Consider the following 14,810-nt stretch of genomic DNA (forward strand, 5'->3'; position numbering starts at 1 on the left):
ATGGGGCTTCTGTATTTGGTGTAAACCTGCCTAAAGGTTGGACAGTGTTTGATAAATAAATTGAGTTTGATAAATAAGTCATAATTACCATGTCAATAGGGCAACCCACCAAACTCTCCTCTCTCTGCTCTTAGGAATTAATCTGCCCGTTGTCTCCAGGGAAGCTGCAATGGGGTGTTCCTTGAGCTGGGGTGCCCCTGCATCCTCCCAGCACCCTGCACTGGTTGACTTTGCAGATGGTGACTCCCGAAATAACCTGTGAGGGTGAGGTCTGTCCCATGTGTGTGATGCCCATGACCATGCCATTCAGTGAAGCTCCCTCTGGTTTAGGAACAGGGATGTGGTGATGTGAACAGGTTGAAAGAGACCAACAGACAAGACTTGCAGAAGGAAACCAAGACGTTAGGACTGGAGAAAACGGAGGAAGTAGCTTTGCCCCCGATTCTGACTACTTCCTAGTTCCCATCCAGTTCTTCGGAGTAACGCTCTTGTCCTTTCGTGGACAGAATCAGTCTCCAGTTTTCTTTTTCCCCGCAAGAAACCTCCCGAATAACACAAGTGGCAAGTAGAGAAAGTTGGCTTCTGTTTCACTTTATAAGTGCCTCCACCTCTGAATTCCCCCCATGACAAAACATGCCATAAAACGTGAAACATGTATCATTCCCTCCTTTGGGTGCCAACCATCTTTCAACACATTGTCATGAATCCTGCACTGTCCTCTAACCTCCTGAAATGACTGCTTCCATCCCCATCTTCTCCAGTTGCTACAGAGTGATGCAAGCGGTGATTTATTCAAAGGGAGCCTTAGGCAAGCATGAAGTTATAGCCCTAGTGACATTCTCCATGGCTGCCCTAAATTTTTGATAAACAGCCTTTCTCCAACGTACTCGATATTGGATTTGGATTTAAACATTTTCTTTTCTTCCAGAGCTAACCTAACGGAGTTTATCCCAATTCCTGTGGTTTCCAGGTTTCAGGGGACTAAACTCAATGAGTCAAAGTGTTCCTGGGTGTCCCAGGTCCTACCATCATGAGATATGACGTCACGCGATGGTTAAGAGGTGGACCCTGGAGGTGGGCTGCTTTGGTTTGAGTAGCTGCTCTCTTGCTTCTCAGCTGTATGATCAGGGTTAGGCAATTAAGCTTTCCAGTCTTGTTTTACCTTCTAAGGAGGGGGTGACAACTGTATTCACTTTGTGATGTTGAAAGACTCAAATAACTAATGCATAAAAGTGCAAGACTCTAAGTGAGCCTATGATGAAGTGCCAGGCCCTGTTGCTATCATTTGTATATATTTCTGCCTGCATTTAGCTCATCTCTTAACCTGGTGTGAATTTGCTTTATTATTATTATTTTTCTATCTTTGGAGATTTTATTCACGTGTACATCATATATATATTATGTATATGTATGTGTATATAATATATATACACAAGGGTGCATAGGTCATAAGAGGGCAGGGCCATGAGTTTTCACAAACTGATCACAGTCATGGAACCAGCCCCAGATCAAGAAACAGAACATCACCTGGACCCAAGAACATGACTCCCCCTCATACCTTCTTCTAGTCACTACTCCCCGAGGAGATGTGCTGTTCTGATTTCGAGTGCTATGGGTTAGTTTTGCCTGTTGTTCAATTTTACATAATCTCCTACATGTACTCATCTGTGTCTGGCTCACTTTGATCAATATTCGATTTGTATAATCCACCCATGTTGTCACATGTCTAGCAGCCCTTTATGTATGACATCCCACCCTGGGAATATACCATGGTTTGTGTAGCTGTTCTCTCGGTGATGGGTGTTCATGTCACCTGCAGTTTGGGAATGTCACGAAGAGTGCTAGACTCTCCTGAATGTGTCTTTGGGTGGACAGAGGCACGCGTTACTCTTGGCAATGGGATGGGTGGCTCTTAGAGGATGTGTGGCTTTAGAAGACAATGCCAAACAGTTTTTCAAAGCTGTTGTGCCACTTAACACTCCTGTTGCATGTGAGACCTCTACTTGTTCCTCATTTCTGCCACTAGTATTTTCTGTCTTTTCCATACGAGCTGTTTTGGTAGGTGTGTTGGCTTCCCTTTTGAAAATCAGTTTGGCAAAGAACAATGAAATGGACGCTGTAGAAATGAATGAATGAATGAATGAATGAATGTGATTTGAGCCCCTACCTCTAATTTACATGTTCACTTCCTAGATGTGCGATGAAGGCATCATTTGACGTCTCCTTGCTTATTTCCTTGTGTTGAAAATGAGGCTAATAATGTCCCCAGGGAATTTATAGCCCTTGTTTCAAGGAATGCTGTGTGGGCATTTGTGAACTCCTACTCCATCCTGCTTTCAAGTCCATTTTCTCCCTGGATGCTAGAACTTACTCATCTGCTGGGGCTGTGCACCAATAACAAATTGTAATCATTAGGTTGAGGTAGTAATTTCTGTGGTTGGAAAGTCAGGGCTTAACGGGTCATGCTGGTCTCTCAACAGGACTTTTGAATATAAGATCGCAGCACTGAGAGGTGGTATAGGGTTTGTTTTCCTCCTATTTACTAAATTAAGAAGTGAAAATAGAACCTGGTGATCATTTAAAACTGTAAACATATTTTAGGACACCCAGTTTTATCTCATTTGTTGGCCAAGTGTGATATCTCAGCCATGAGAAAGCAAAACTTAACTCACTGGGGGAAAAGCCACAAAAAGGACTTTCCAAGACGATCTTTCAATGGTCAGACACACAGAACAGATTCATCCTGTCATAGAAATCTCCAAGTGGCCCTGTAGTTGCCTTCATTTGCTACACTTTCAGGATGAGTTGAGATAATGTGATAAAATGACCCAGATTCAGCTTATGGAAATCTCATTGCCTCTTCTCCTTGGTACCTATAGCATTGACTAGCTGATTCAGACATCTGCACATGTAACTCAACATCAGAGACCCTTCCATTCACTCTATAAGCCAGTGGTCTCCAGTGTTTTCGAGAGACAAATTGCTTGTTTTCAGAGCTGCAAGGAGCCCCAGAAATAGTTCCATCTGCTTGTTTTACAAATGATTAAAAACTGCTGACACGAGATGATAAATGACTTACACAAGGTTAAATTTAGTGACAGGCTCTGTCTGTCCAAATTTCCTGATTTTTGATGATTGGATTTACTTTAGATTCCATGAGGAACTTTGAAGGTGGCGTGAAACTGACAGGACCATAATTATGATTGCATAGGGGTCTCTTTCTGCTGAAAACATATTACAGACTGCTCCTTATCCTTCACAGTCAGATGAAATGTCTCCTCTGTGATCATTTCTCTGAGTTTTCACTTGATCCAGATTAAATTAACCCCTCCTTTATTTGTGCGCCTAATGTTGCATAATTCTGTGTTATACCATCTCGTTCATGCGTGTGTTATTTCTTTATTTATTCAGAGATGTATGCATGAGTGCATTCCCCAAGCATATCACATTTTATTACAGTTTGTTACCTAATTGTCCCTTTTTCTTCTTGAACCTGAGAGTTGCTTGAAGTCAGCGGTCGCAAGAAGTTCACCTTTGCATCTTGCTTAATGGCAATCACACTGAGAAAAATATAGACAGAGACACAGGGAAAGACAGAGAGAGAGAGAGAGAGAGAGAGAGAGAGAGAGAGAGAGAGAGAGAGAAGAGGGATGGAAGAAAGAGAATGTGGGAAGGAGAAGGAAGAGAGAGGAAAGAAAAGAAAGGGAATTTAGGAGATGTTATGGACATCTGTTGTTTGCCTACTGAGTGTCTGTATTCCCTTCCTCTGTCTTTAGCATCTATATTTTTATCTGGGAAACCACCCCTCTCTACTCCCACCCAGCCCATGTATCTCATGTGGGGCTGACCTCACAGTCTCTCACTCCAGGCATGAACACACAAGTCACGTTGTCCACTCGGCATGTTCCCCTCTTTGATCACAATGATGAGCAAGTCAGACTGGCCTAACACAATTCTGGGAATTGTATTAGAACTACTGAAAAGGGAAACTCTCTCCATCGGTTTCAAGGGAGTTGGTCTGCCAGCAACAATTTTGTCACCAGGAGGGGAAGAATCTGCCAGTGAATGAAACTTACTCCGATAGAAGCAGAGATGGCAACGGATCCAGTTCCTGATGCTGTGATTTGAGCCCCTGTATCCAGCTGTGACTGAATCTGATTTGTGAATCTAGTTCCATAAGCTAGTGTATTTCCATTTGGCTGCTGAAACCAGTTTGAGTTAGCTTTCTTTCACTTGTAACCAAGAGAGTTCCAATTAGTATGAATTATAAGTGAGAGAAGAAAGAAAAAGGAGAGGTTAGGGCACCCCTGCTGGTAAATCCCCTCCAGTTATTGGGTACTTCTGGTCTAACACATCAGCAGAGCTACTGAATGGACTTTTCTGTTAAGCAGGAGGGGAAGGCCATGCCAGGACAGATCCATGGTAGAAGTATGTTTGGACACTGATCTCCTTCTCAGCCCTTTGCAAATACTCTACTTACCTCTGTACTTAGGAATGGCAAAGTCATAAGTAAAATCCCTTTCCCTTTTTTATATACAGCAACTTGAACCATTCAATGAGTGTTTGGCCTGTATTTTCAAGGCCTTTTCTATTTTTGACACCGCAGGTTCAGCTGGTTCTCCTACCTGAAGTCTCATTTCCAGAGGTCTCCCAGAAGCCCACCATAGAGCATCTTGGGTGACCAACCATCACAGTTTTCCCAGGACTGAGGGGGAACCTGGAACATGGGACGTTCTATGCTACGATTTATTGACCGCTCATATCTGCTAAGAAGCTTGGCCACTGTGACAGAGTCAGCTTGGTATCTCACCCACGTAAGTTTTCTCTGTCTCCTTCTTGCTACATTTTAGCCGGGCTGTAGCCAGTTTCTCTTGACGACAAGAGCAGTCACCTTTCTAAGTTCGAGCCTGTGGCCTGGACGCAGCAGTATCAGGTGCGATTTATAGGTTGTATTTTCAGAGAAAGGGGGTGCGCACTTATTCCCCTTACCTTGCCTTCACTGTGGTTTGGAATTCAGATGTGCTGTCAGGCCATCTTTGCTGATGCAAAGTGGAACAGCCTATAGGGGCATGTGGGTGGCTCAGTCGTTGAGCGGTTGAGGGGTGAGCATCTAACTCTTGATTTGGGGTCAGGTCAGGATCTCATGGTTTGTGAGATGGAGCCCTGCATCAGACTCTGTGCTGATTGCTTGGAACCTGCTTGAGATTCTCCCTCCCTCTCTCTCTCTCTCTCTCAGCGCCTCCCCCATGCTCTTTCTCTCTCTCTCTCTCTGTCAAAAGAAGAAGAGAAGTTAAGTACTCTGCCCTTGACTGTTCGCTTGGTCAATGACTGAACTTCTAGCAGACTCTGGTCTTCATTCACATACAATAGGGGCTCCTCATCCCCACGCTCTACTGCCATTTCCACTTTTCCTTTTTATGGAGTGCCTTCTAACATTCACAGTCTTCTATAATTGTTCCTCAGTCAAGGAGGCAGGAACTACAATTGTCCTTATTAGCCAGATCAGTTGGGTAACTTGCCTAAACTCCTCCTGTGAATTAGCAGTGGACCTGGGATGAAAATCCCAGTCTCCAGGCCTGGAAGCTTTGCCTTTTCACTTGCCTCCACCAACAGAGCTCGTGTAGAACACCAGCACATGTACCAAGTAACTCCCGCAGCCCCTCCTGATATTTTTAAAAATACACTAAGCAACTCAATCAGGTTTTAAATTCAAGAACATCTCATGGCAGTTGCTTTGTTTAAATTAAGGTGCCTGTGACAGAAAAAAATAATTTGTTCATCAAACATAAATAAAGTTATGGTCCCTTTCAGTCTCCCCTCTTCCAGACAGTATCATTCTTACTAGGTTTATTAATAATTTTTATCCGTGAAAGGGAATTTACTTAAAACACCAGCTCTTTGAGCAAACACATGGTATAATTCAGGTGCAACCTGGGGCTTTGTTTATTGAGATTTAACAGTGGTATAGAATTCTTATCATCAATTTAGCATCCTTGAAACAGCCAGCGTCAGCTCCCCGATGGTAAAGTTTCTGACAGACACTCTATTTTTCCTGCATATTTTCCAAACCGTAGGTTCTAATTCTGTGTTCTAGTTAATTAGCATCGTCTGTAATTTTAGACAGCCCCTCTCTGTTTAAGGCACCCAGAATTCCATCTTTGTTTCCAAAGGTGGCTGTGTGTTGTGCCAGGAGGTGCTTAGCTGCCGAAATAAATAAATGACATATCGCTCGTGAAAGGCACGGTTGCTTCATTGGGCAGATGTCTCTTGGTGGTGGTGACTAAATATAGCATGCCAATTTTAGGGCAAAAATGCAATTTTAAAACGTAATGATAAAACTATTGATTGGAAAGATGTCACTTTGATTTCCTGGTCACTGCGATTATAGAGACATTTGCCCTTTTCAGGCATGGGAATATTTAACCCCTGAAAACTACGATTTTATCATGAACAGATTTCACACTGAAAAACAACTTGAAAGGCATGTCTCCTCTGAGGTCTGGTCTTTTGAGTATAGCTGTGAAAACACGGTCAGGGGAAAGGGAAAGGAAGGGAAGGGAAGGGAAGGGAAGGGAAGGGAAGGGAAGGGAAGGGAAGGGAAGGGAAGGGAAGGGAGGAGGGAGGAGGGAGGATGGAGGAGGAAGGAGGAAGGAGGAAGGACCTACCTACTGTGGGAGGTACCGTCTTAAATAATACTGACATCACTAAAAGTAGAATAGTTGCTGCCCTGTTTCAAAGTTCATTACGTGCCAGACACTGTGCCCAGCACTTTATTTGTATTATGGTTTCATTCAGTTTTCACAACATGCCCAGGATCAGAGGAAGATGAATTTGATGTGAAGCAAACAAAGTTTACGTTTTAGGGTCCCCTCAGTTGCGTGGACATTTTCTGAGGCTCTAGGATCGCTGCTATTCATTTGTCTGTTTGATTGTTTTTTTAATTTGCAAAAGGAAATTTTTTTTTAATCTCAGTCATAATTTTATTTTTTTAAAATATAATTTATTGTCACATTGGCTAACATACAGTGTATACAGTGTGCTCTTGGTTTTGGGGGTAGATTCCCGTGGTTCATCGCTTACATACAACACCCAGTGTTCATCCCAAAAAGTGCCCCCCTCAATGCCCATCACCCATTTTCCCCTTTTCCCCTTCCCCCCCCCCCATCAACCCTCAGTTTGTTCTATTTAAGAGTCTCTTATGGTTTGCCTCCCTCCCTCTTTGTTGGTAACTATTTTTCCCAGTTCGCTTCTCCCATGGTCTTCTGTTAAATTCCTCAAGATCCACATATGAGTGAAAACATATGATATCTGTCCTTCTCTCACTGACTTATTTCACTCAGCATAATACCTTCCAGTTCTATCCACATTGCTGCAAATGGCATGGTTTCATTCTTTTTCATTGCCAAATAGTATTCCAATTAAAAATAGAACTACTCTACAACCCAGCAATGGCACTCCTAGGAATTTATCCAAAGGATACAGGAGTGCTGATTCATAGGGGCACATGTACCCCAATGTTTATAGCAGCACTTTCAACAATAGCCAAATTATGGAAAAAGCCCAAATGTCCGTTAACTGATGGATAGATAAAGATGATGTGGTTTATACATGGGAACATCAACGTTTTAACTGCAGTGGTTTAAGATGGCTAAGTCTTTCCCCGGGACATCTCCTTTGTTATACATCCCTCTGTGTTGGTTACTGGTGGAAACATTGAGAGCATTTGGAATTTGGATTTGGGATTCCACTCCAGGAATAGATTAGGATGGGCTTAGTGGGATATGTTTATGTGGTTCTCACTCATTCCCAACCCACCAGAGGAGGGAATGGGGAGAGCTTCCAGGAACATTCCTGCCCCCACTGTGCTGACTCACCTTGTGTATTGATACAAAACAGCAGGCCCGGAGGTGGTATTTTAGTGGGAACCGAAAGAAATGTAGGTAACACAGGAGAAATTAGGCTTGAATTTCATGGAGTCAGAAGCTAGTCGCTGGGAAAATTCTTCTAAAACATAGATCTCATGTATGAAAAAAAAACCTACTCGTTGGAGATTTCCCCAAATTTGATGACGATCCTAAAAATGTACATGATGTTACCAACAGTGAGTTGTGAAGCTGAAAGTAAATTTTCTAAGCCATGAATAATAATTTTAATTTTCTGTCAACCGTACTCGAAAAAAAGAATTGTTTGTTCTCTATAGAAAATGCTGTTTTAAATTATTGTTATATTGAAGACAGAGCATGCAGCCGGAACATAAAGGATACAAATATTATAGAGGTTTATTAGTTATTAATAAGAACTATTTATTATTATTATTATTATTATTATTATTATTATTAAATTTTAAATACACTCTATGACCAGCAGAGAGCCCAACATGGGGCTTGAACTCACGACCCTGAGATTAAGACTTGAGCTGAGATCAAGAGTCAGTCGCTTAACTGACTGAACCACTCAGGCACCCCAAGAACTATTATTTTTAAAAATCTTATAATGTTTGGGCATTTATAAACCTTTAAAAGTTAGAATCTGCTGTTACTTCCTAAAGAGAATTACCAACTTTTTAAAATAAACTAGTCTTTTCTTTTAAGTTTATTTATTTATTTAGAGAGAGAGAGGAGGGGAGGGACAGAGAGAGGGAGAGGGAAAAGGAGAGAGAGAGAGAGAGAGAGAAAGAGAGAGAGAATCCCAAGCAGGCTCCACTGACCCAGACGTGGGGGCTCAAACTCACAAACCGTGAGATCATGACCCGAACTGAAATCAAGAAATCAGATGCTTAACCAAATGAGCCACATGGGCACCCTGAGAATTATTAATTTAGTATAATAATACTTTTTAAATTAGAATTTTTTTAGATTTCTTAGAGTTATTTTTAGAATTTTAACAATTATTAGAATTATTTAAACATTAGTATTATTTTTAAAAATCTACTCATTTTCATGTCTGTCTTTTATATTTTAATTTTTTTATTCTTTTACTTAAAGGGTGTGTAACCTTCAGATCCCACAAAAGTGTACAAATGGCTTGACCAATAGAGACTTTTATTTCTCATAAATAAAACATCTGGAGATAGATGGTTTCAGGGAAAGTCGATTCACAATCTACACACTGTCAGACCCTATAGCTTTTCTGTGATCTTCTTGGCTTTCCCCTCTTTTTTTTTTCTTCAGTTTTTCAATGTTTATTTTATTTATTTTTGAGAGAGAGAGAGAGAGAGAGAGAGAGAGCGAGCATGAGTGGGGGAGGGGCAGAAAGAGTGGAAGACACAGAATCTGAAGCAGGCTCCATGCTCTGGGCTGTCAGCACAGAGCCCAGTGTGGGGCTCGAACTCATGAACTGTGAGATCATGACCTGAGCTGAAGTCGGGCACTGACTGAGCCACCCAGGTGCCCCTTGGATTTCCCCTCCTAACTGTGAGTTGGGTGATGTAGCAACCATCGTCACAAAATTGCACAATCATGTCTAAAATTATGAAGACAGCAAGATGGGCTTGCTTTCTTCTCATTTCTCTCCTGCTGTCAGGGAGGGAAGTCTTTCCCCAGTACTTTCCAGCAGATTTCCCTTTATATCCAGTCCAGATACAGTCATACGGCCAAACCTAAAGCAGTCACTGACAAATGGAAATAGATTATGTTCCATCTAGAAATCAAAATCCATCCCTAGGACAGGACACATTTCCCTGAATACCTGAACAGACCCAGCACTACTTTGTCAACAAAGATGGAGCGACTGCTAGTTAGGCAACCAACAGTGGTCACAATGGTGCCATGGTCCCTTTTTTGCACATAAATTAAGGCTCAGTGACATGAAGTGATGTCTGCAAAGTGACACACTTAGAAAAGCGTCACTTAGAAAGTGGTGAAATTAGAAAACCCATGTGTGTTTGTCTCTGAAACCCACTGATGCTTTCTACCAAGTCCTATAGCCTTCCCAACCCACAGGGCCATATCCCTGGTGCATACTAGAAAGTTCTAGAACTTTGTGGAGCATGGCCAATGGCTGAGGTGGAGAATAGGGCAGCTGAATGCTGGCCAGAAAGTTTCACAGGATCAGGGAAGAGGAGGGTGCTCTGGCTCCGAGCCTGGAGAGCAAATATCAATAAGGACCAGTACAGATGCCCAGTATACATTTTTAGTTCTTGCTGAGTAAAAAAAGGGAATTTCAGGTAGTAAGGGGTAATGTAAAGAAAATAATAATGGAAAGCAAAGGGGTTGAGTATAAGGAAAGACTGGCTTTGAATGATAATATGCCATTTACAAGATATGCTTCTCTCTTGAGATATTTGCTCTTAAAATATGTTTTCAAAGAAGGGATATCTCCCGTGGCTTGTGCGGATCAAAGAAAAGTCAGAGCAACGACTAGCTTTATGCCCCTTCCTTTACAGGGGAGGAAACTGAGGCCCATAGAGGGAAAGTGACTTGCCAAAGAAGGCTCACACACATGGTAGCAAAACTCTCGTCTACAAAATTGGGTTATTTTATTTTTCAGTCATCTTTTCAAGAGTGCCATTCTAGATCCTGAAGTAGGAAGGCATCTTTCTGTCCTCCCTTCCTGATACGACCTACTCAGAAGATGATTTAAGGTTAATGACTTGCTCCTTTCCTTGTGGAAGCATGTGTATGATGATTCCGAGCTGTACTATCCAATATGTGATTAAGTGCTGCTTTTGAATGACTGTCTCCACTTCCAACACAGTGCTAGAAAGTGTCGAATCCAATAGTGATGAGGGATAACATTCCACACTGGATTCGTGGGATTCTTACTAAGGGTGCATTCCTCAGGGGCTAGCCCTCAGTTTCTGGTCCTGCAAAGGCATTCCTTCATTCCCCAAAGATGTACCACAAGCCAAATATGTGCTCTGAACTCAATTTATGATTACAGAAAGAAAGAAGTTATTTTTAAAAATTAGTTCCTTGGGGAGCCTTTGTGGTTTAATCGGTTGAGCGTCCTCTTGATTTCAGCTCAGGTCATGATCCCAGGATCCTAGGATTGGGTCCCATGTCAGACTTTGCACTCATTGTGGAGCCTGTTTGGGATTTTCTCTCTCTCTCTCTCTCTCCCACCCCTCCCCCCCTCAAAATAAATAAATACATAACAAGTAATAAAAATTAGGTTCTGGAAAGCAGTTCAAAAAATTTTTTATGCTTATTTATTTTGAATGAGCAAGAGAGAGAGAGAGAAAGAGAGAGAGAGAGAGCAGAAGGGGCAGAGAGAGGGAAAGAGAATCCCAGGCAAACCTCATACTGTCAGTGCAGAGCCGTATGCGGGGCTTGAGCTCACGACCCATGACATCATGACCTGAGCCAAAGTCAGATGCTTACTGGACTGAGCCACCCAGGCATCCCTCATATTTATGTCTAGTTTGTTTCTGGTCACACGGCAGGGATGTGAGAGAATGTCCATAGAACACATCAGTGGTGATAAGAATCCGGAAAACCTTATGGGGCACTGTGGACCAGAGCCCTTACCAGCCTGCTTGGGCTGACACCACAAGATCATAGAGTGGGTGGCTTCCACAACAGAAATATATTTACTCACAGTTCTGGCAACTGGAAAGTCTGAAGTCAAGGTGGTGGTTGACAGTTTCTGGTGAGAACTCTCTTCTTGGCTTGCACTTTTTGCTTTGTCCTCATGTGATGGAGAAAGAGGTGTCTCTGATGTCTCTTCCTCGTCTTATAAGGGCACCAACCCTAGTGGATTAGGACCCTTCCTTTATGGCCTCATTTAATTTTCCTCCCCTCCCCAGAGGCCCTATCTCCTAATACAGTCACATTAGGGGTTAGGGCCTCAGCTTATGAATGCAGGGGGGAGGGGGGACATAAACATGCAATCCCTAAGAGGGTCTTCATAGGGAATGGAGGTAACCTGTGCGGGCCTCGCTCAATCTTCCAGCTCCAGTGCGATGGGACGTGCATGGCTCTGGAACCACATGGGCAGTTTGCATCTCTGCTCCCTGCGTCTGGCTGTGTGCTGTGTGACACAGGGCAGTTTCCTTAACCTGCCTGTGCCTTACTTTCCTTACCTGTAAAATGAAGCCGATAACCGTATCTAACAAGGCTATAAGAAGCAAATAAAGGTAGAGCGCTCAGGAGAGGAACCGGCCTGCAGACACGTGATAAATTCCCTCCAAACCAGGGGAGATTCCGTGGGCCGTTCATGCCTCTGACAGTTTACAGCAGTATTTCCCAAAGTGCCATCAAATTCTCTAGATCTGGATCCGGCAATATGAAATTTTAGCACACTCCCAAAGTGCCTGAGAGGCAGGCTTAAATTGGAGACTCACCAGCCTACCTGCTAAGGGAGGTTGGTTGAATTGGTCTGGTTCTCTGTAACTTCCTCTCTTTATTTTGTTCTCAGATACAAAATGCGTCTTTCTTCCTTGGGGTTGAAAGGAAAGTATCTGCAAGAGAGATCCCCCTTGCTGCTCTGTACAGCTGACATCAGTGCCTACTAGGCTGTGTCCTTAGACACCTGTCTCATTTGGGGTCAGTGTGATCGGAGAGCCGGTTATCTGCATGAAAAAGATACAGGCAAACTGAGGTGTTAGCCATGGAGTTAGGATTGTGGGAATACGTTTTTCAATTGCCATCAGATTGCAAAAGCATTGTGGGGACCGTGGAAACAACTATCTCCCTTATTTGAGATGATGTCGCAGGGAGGGCTCAGAAAGCTGTGGCTGAACTTCTGCTAGACTCAGTGGGTGGTCCCTGGATGTGGCCCCTATACTCATACTGGGTCCTTCCCCACCCCCCGCCCCCCCGCACCAAAAAAAATAGTGATTTTATATTATGATGATTGGGCCCTGTCAAAAAACCAGAAATAGCAAAATGAAAATGACTAAATCAATAAAAAAGTATTTAGTAAGAGTTTATTGTGCATTTAAAGACAGCTTGTGAGCTGGGAGCTTTCAAATTTTAAACGGATGTGAAGCTCAGGGCCATGACATTACAGGATGGCTTATAACATGAAAATGAGGAAGTTGTTTCACCTTGATGATGACTGGTTATTACAATGAGAGGTTCCAGGGGCAGCTGGGTGGCTCAGTCAGTTGAGCATTCCACTCCTGATTTTGGCTAAGGTCATGATCTCCTGGTTCGTGGCTCCAAAAGTCACGCTCTGCACCCATAGTGAGGAACCTGCTTGGCATTCTCTCTCCCTCTCTTCCTGCCCCTCCCCCACTCCTGCACACGTGCACACATACACACACACACACACACACACACACACACACACTCTCTCTCTCTCTCTCTCTCAAAATAAATGATTAAACATTAAAAAAAACAAAACAAAACACTGAGAGTTTCCCTATGGGCAGGGGCTTGGTTAAAAGGGATCATCTATTCCCTCACCAGGAGAGATAGTGTTCAAGGGTCCAAAGTTGCAACCAGTAGCTAAATAAATCCTCCAAATCTAACGCACCGCATAATCATTGTTGTAACGATATTGTAATAGTGTCCATAATATTGTAATAGAAACATCAAGCTTGCTAAGAGACTAGAACTTAATTGTTCGCCACAAAAAAAAGAAATGATAGTACGTGAGAGGTGTTAGGTACCACATCATTGTCAATCATACTGCAATATATAAATGTATCAAATCAAAATGTCACACACCTTAAACTTATACAATGTTATACATCAAATATATTTCAGTAAAAAAAAATTTAAAAACCTGATTATCTTATACCATTTGTAGAAAGAGGACTTCAGTTTTCTTTTAGTATCAGAGGCATTTACAAGAAATAACCTAAGTTCGGTTTCACTTACGTTCATGAAATAAGCTAGATTTAGTTTGGCTTAAATGGTTTTATGTGCTTAGAGCATGCTCTTCGTTTTGTATTTAATTTTAACAGCCCCCCAAAGCAAACAAGCCTTTGGTCTCAGTTTGGATTCCCCCAGAAGCAGAGCCAGAGGCAAGGATTTGTTTGAGTGGAAAGAGTTGACTTGGGAGGTAGTGTCTGGAAACACCAGGCTGGGGAGGGGAGCAGAGGGGAGTGAGCAGGGGAAGGGAAGAAAGCCAATGAATGGGGCATTATCAGGAAAGTTTCTAATGTGTCTCTGTTCTGGACCCCATATGAACATATCTGGGACCCCATATGAACAGGTGCCTCACAATGATTCAACTAGATGGGCCAGGGGGATGGGGCATTTATCTCCTAGTTTCCTATCATTGGTTGAGATTGATCTAGGAAGCATTTACTTTCTAGCCTGTCTGGTTTACCTCACATGACAGCCAATCTTGCTCTCACGGGCTAAGAAAAGTAACAGATATTCAGAGTTGCAAGTTTGGGGCATGTAGAGGTGCATCTGCTACAGTTGGGCAGGTTACCAACAGCGTCTGATACATCGGCAAAATGATGGCCCCTGTACTGGGTGCCTTGCAGGTATGAAATCACAACAGCCAACATGGATGGAGCATTTACTATGCCCGCTGCAGATATCCTCACTCCTCAGGTGTGGCCTGTGGACCAGCAGGGTCCACATCACCGGGATGTTTACATGAGATGCAGGATCTCAGGGCTCATCCCAGGCCTACTGAGTCAGAGGCTGAATTTCAACCAGATCCCAGGTGATCCAGATGTACACAGGCATCCTCCTGATCTGTGCTAGGACACTGGGGCCACACCTGGCTGGCCTGTTGTGTGGCACTGAACAAATGGAGAGCTCCAGTGTCAGGCAAGAAAGCCACACACCCATGGAAGGAAACGGAAGTAATGGTGCCAGGAGTGACTTGCAAACTGGATCAGGAGGCTGGGGATGAGGACTTGAGTAGGCTCTTCTCAGAGCACTTGTGAGGCAGCCCTGCGGACT

The 14,810-nt window shown here is 43.1% G+C and overlaps 1 long non-coding RNA gene across 1 annotated transcript; it reads right to left on the bottom strand.

The window, feature by feature from the left end:
* Window positions 1–3,379: 3,379 nt before the first annotated feature.
* Window positions 3,380–4,322, bottom strand: LOC123589563. The gene is made up of 2 exons (XR_006708394.1): window positions 4,077–4,322; window positions 3,380–3,560 (listed from the first exon to the last, which is right to left on the bottom strand). It is a non-coding gene; the product is annotated as an uncharacterized LOC123589563 (long non-coding RNA).
* Window positions 4,323–14,810: the final 10,488 nt, after the last annotated feature.

Source organism: Leopardus geoffroyi, chromosome E3 (genome assembly GCF_018350155.1).
Source record: "Leopardus geoffroyi isolate Oge1 chromosome E3, O.geoffroyi_Oge1_pat1.0, whole genome shotgun sequence".
In the NCBI taxonomy this organism is placed as follows: domain Eukaryota; kingdom Metazoa; phylum Chordata; class Mammalia; order Carnivora; family Felidae; genus Leopardus; species Leopardus geoffroyi.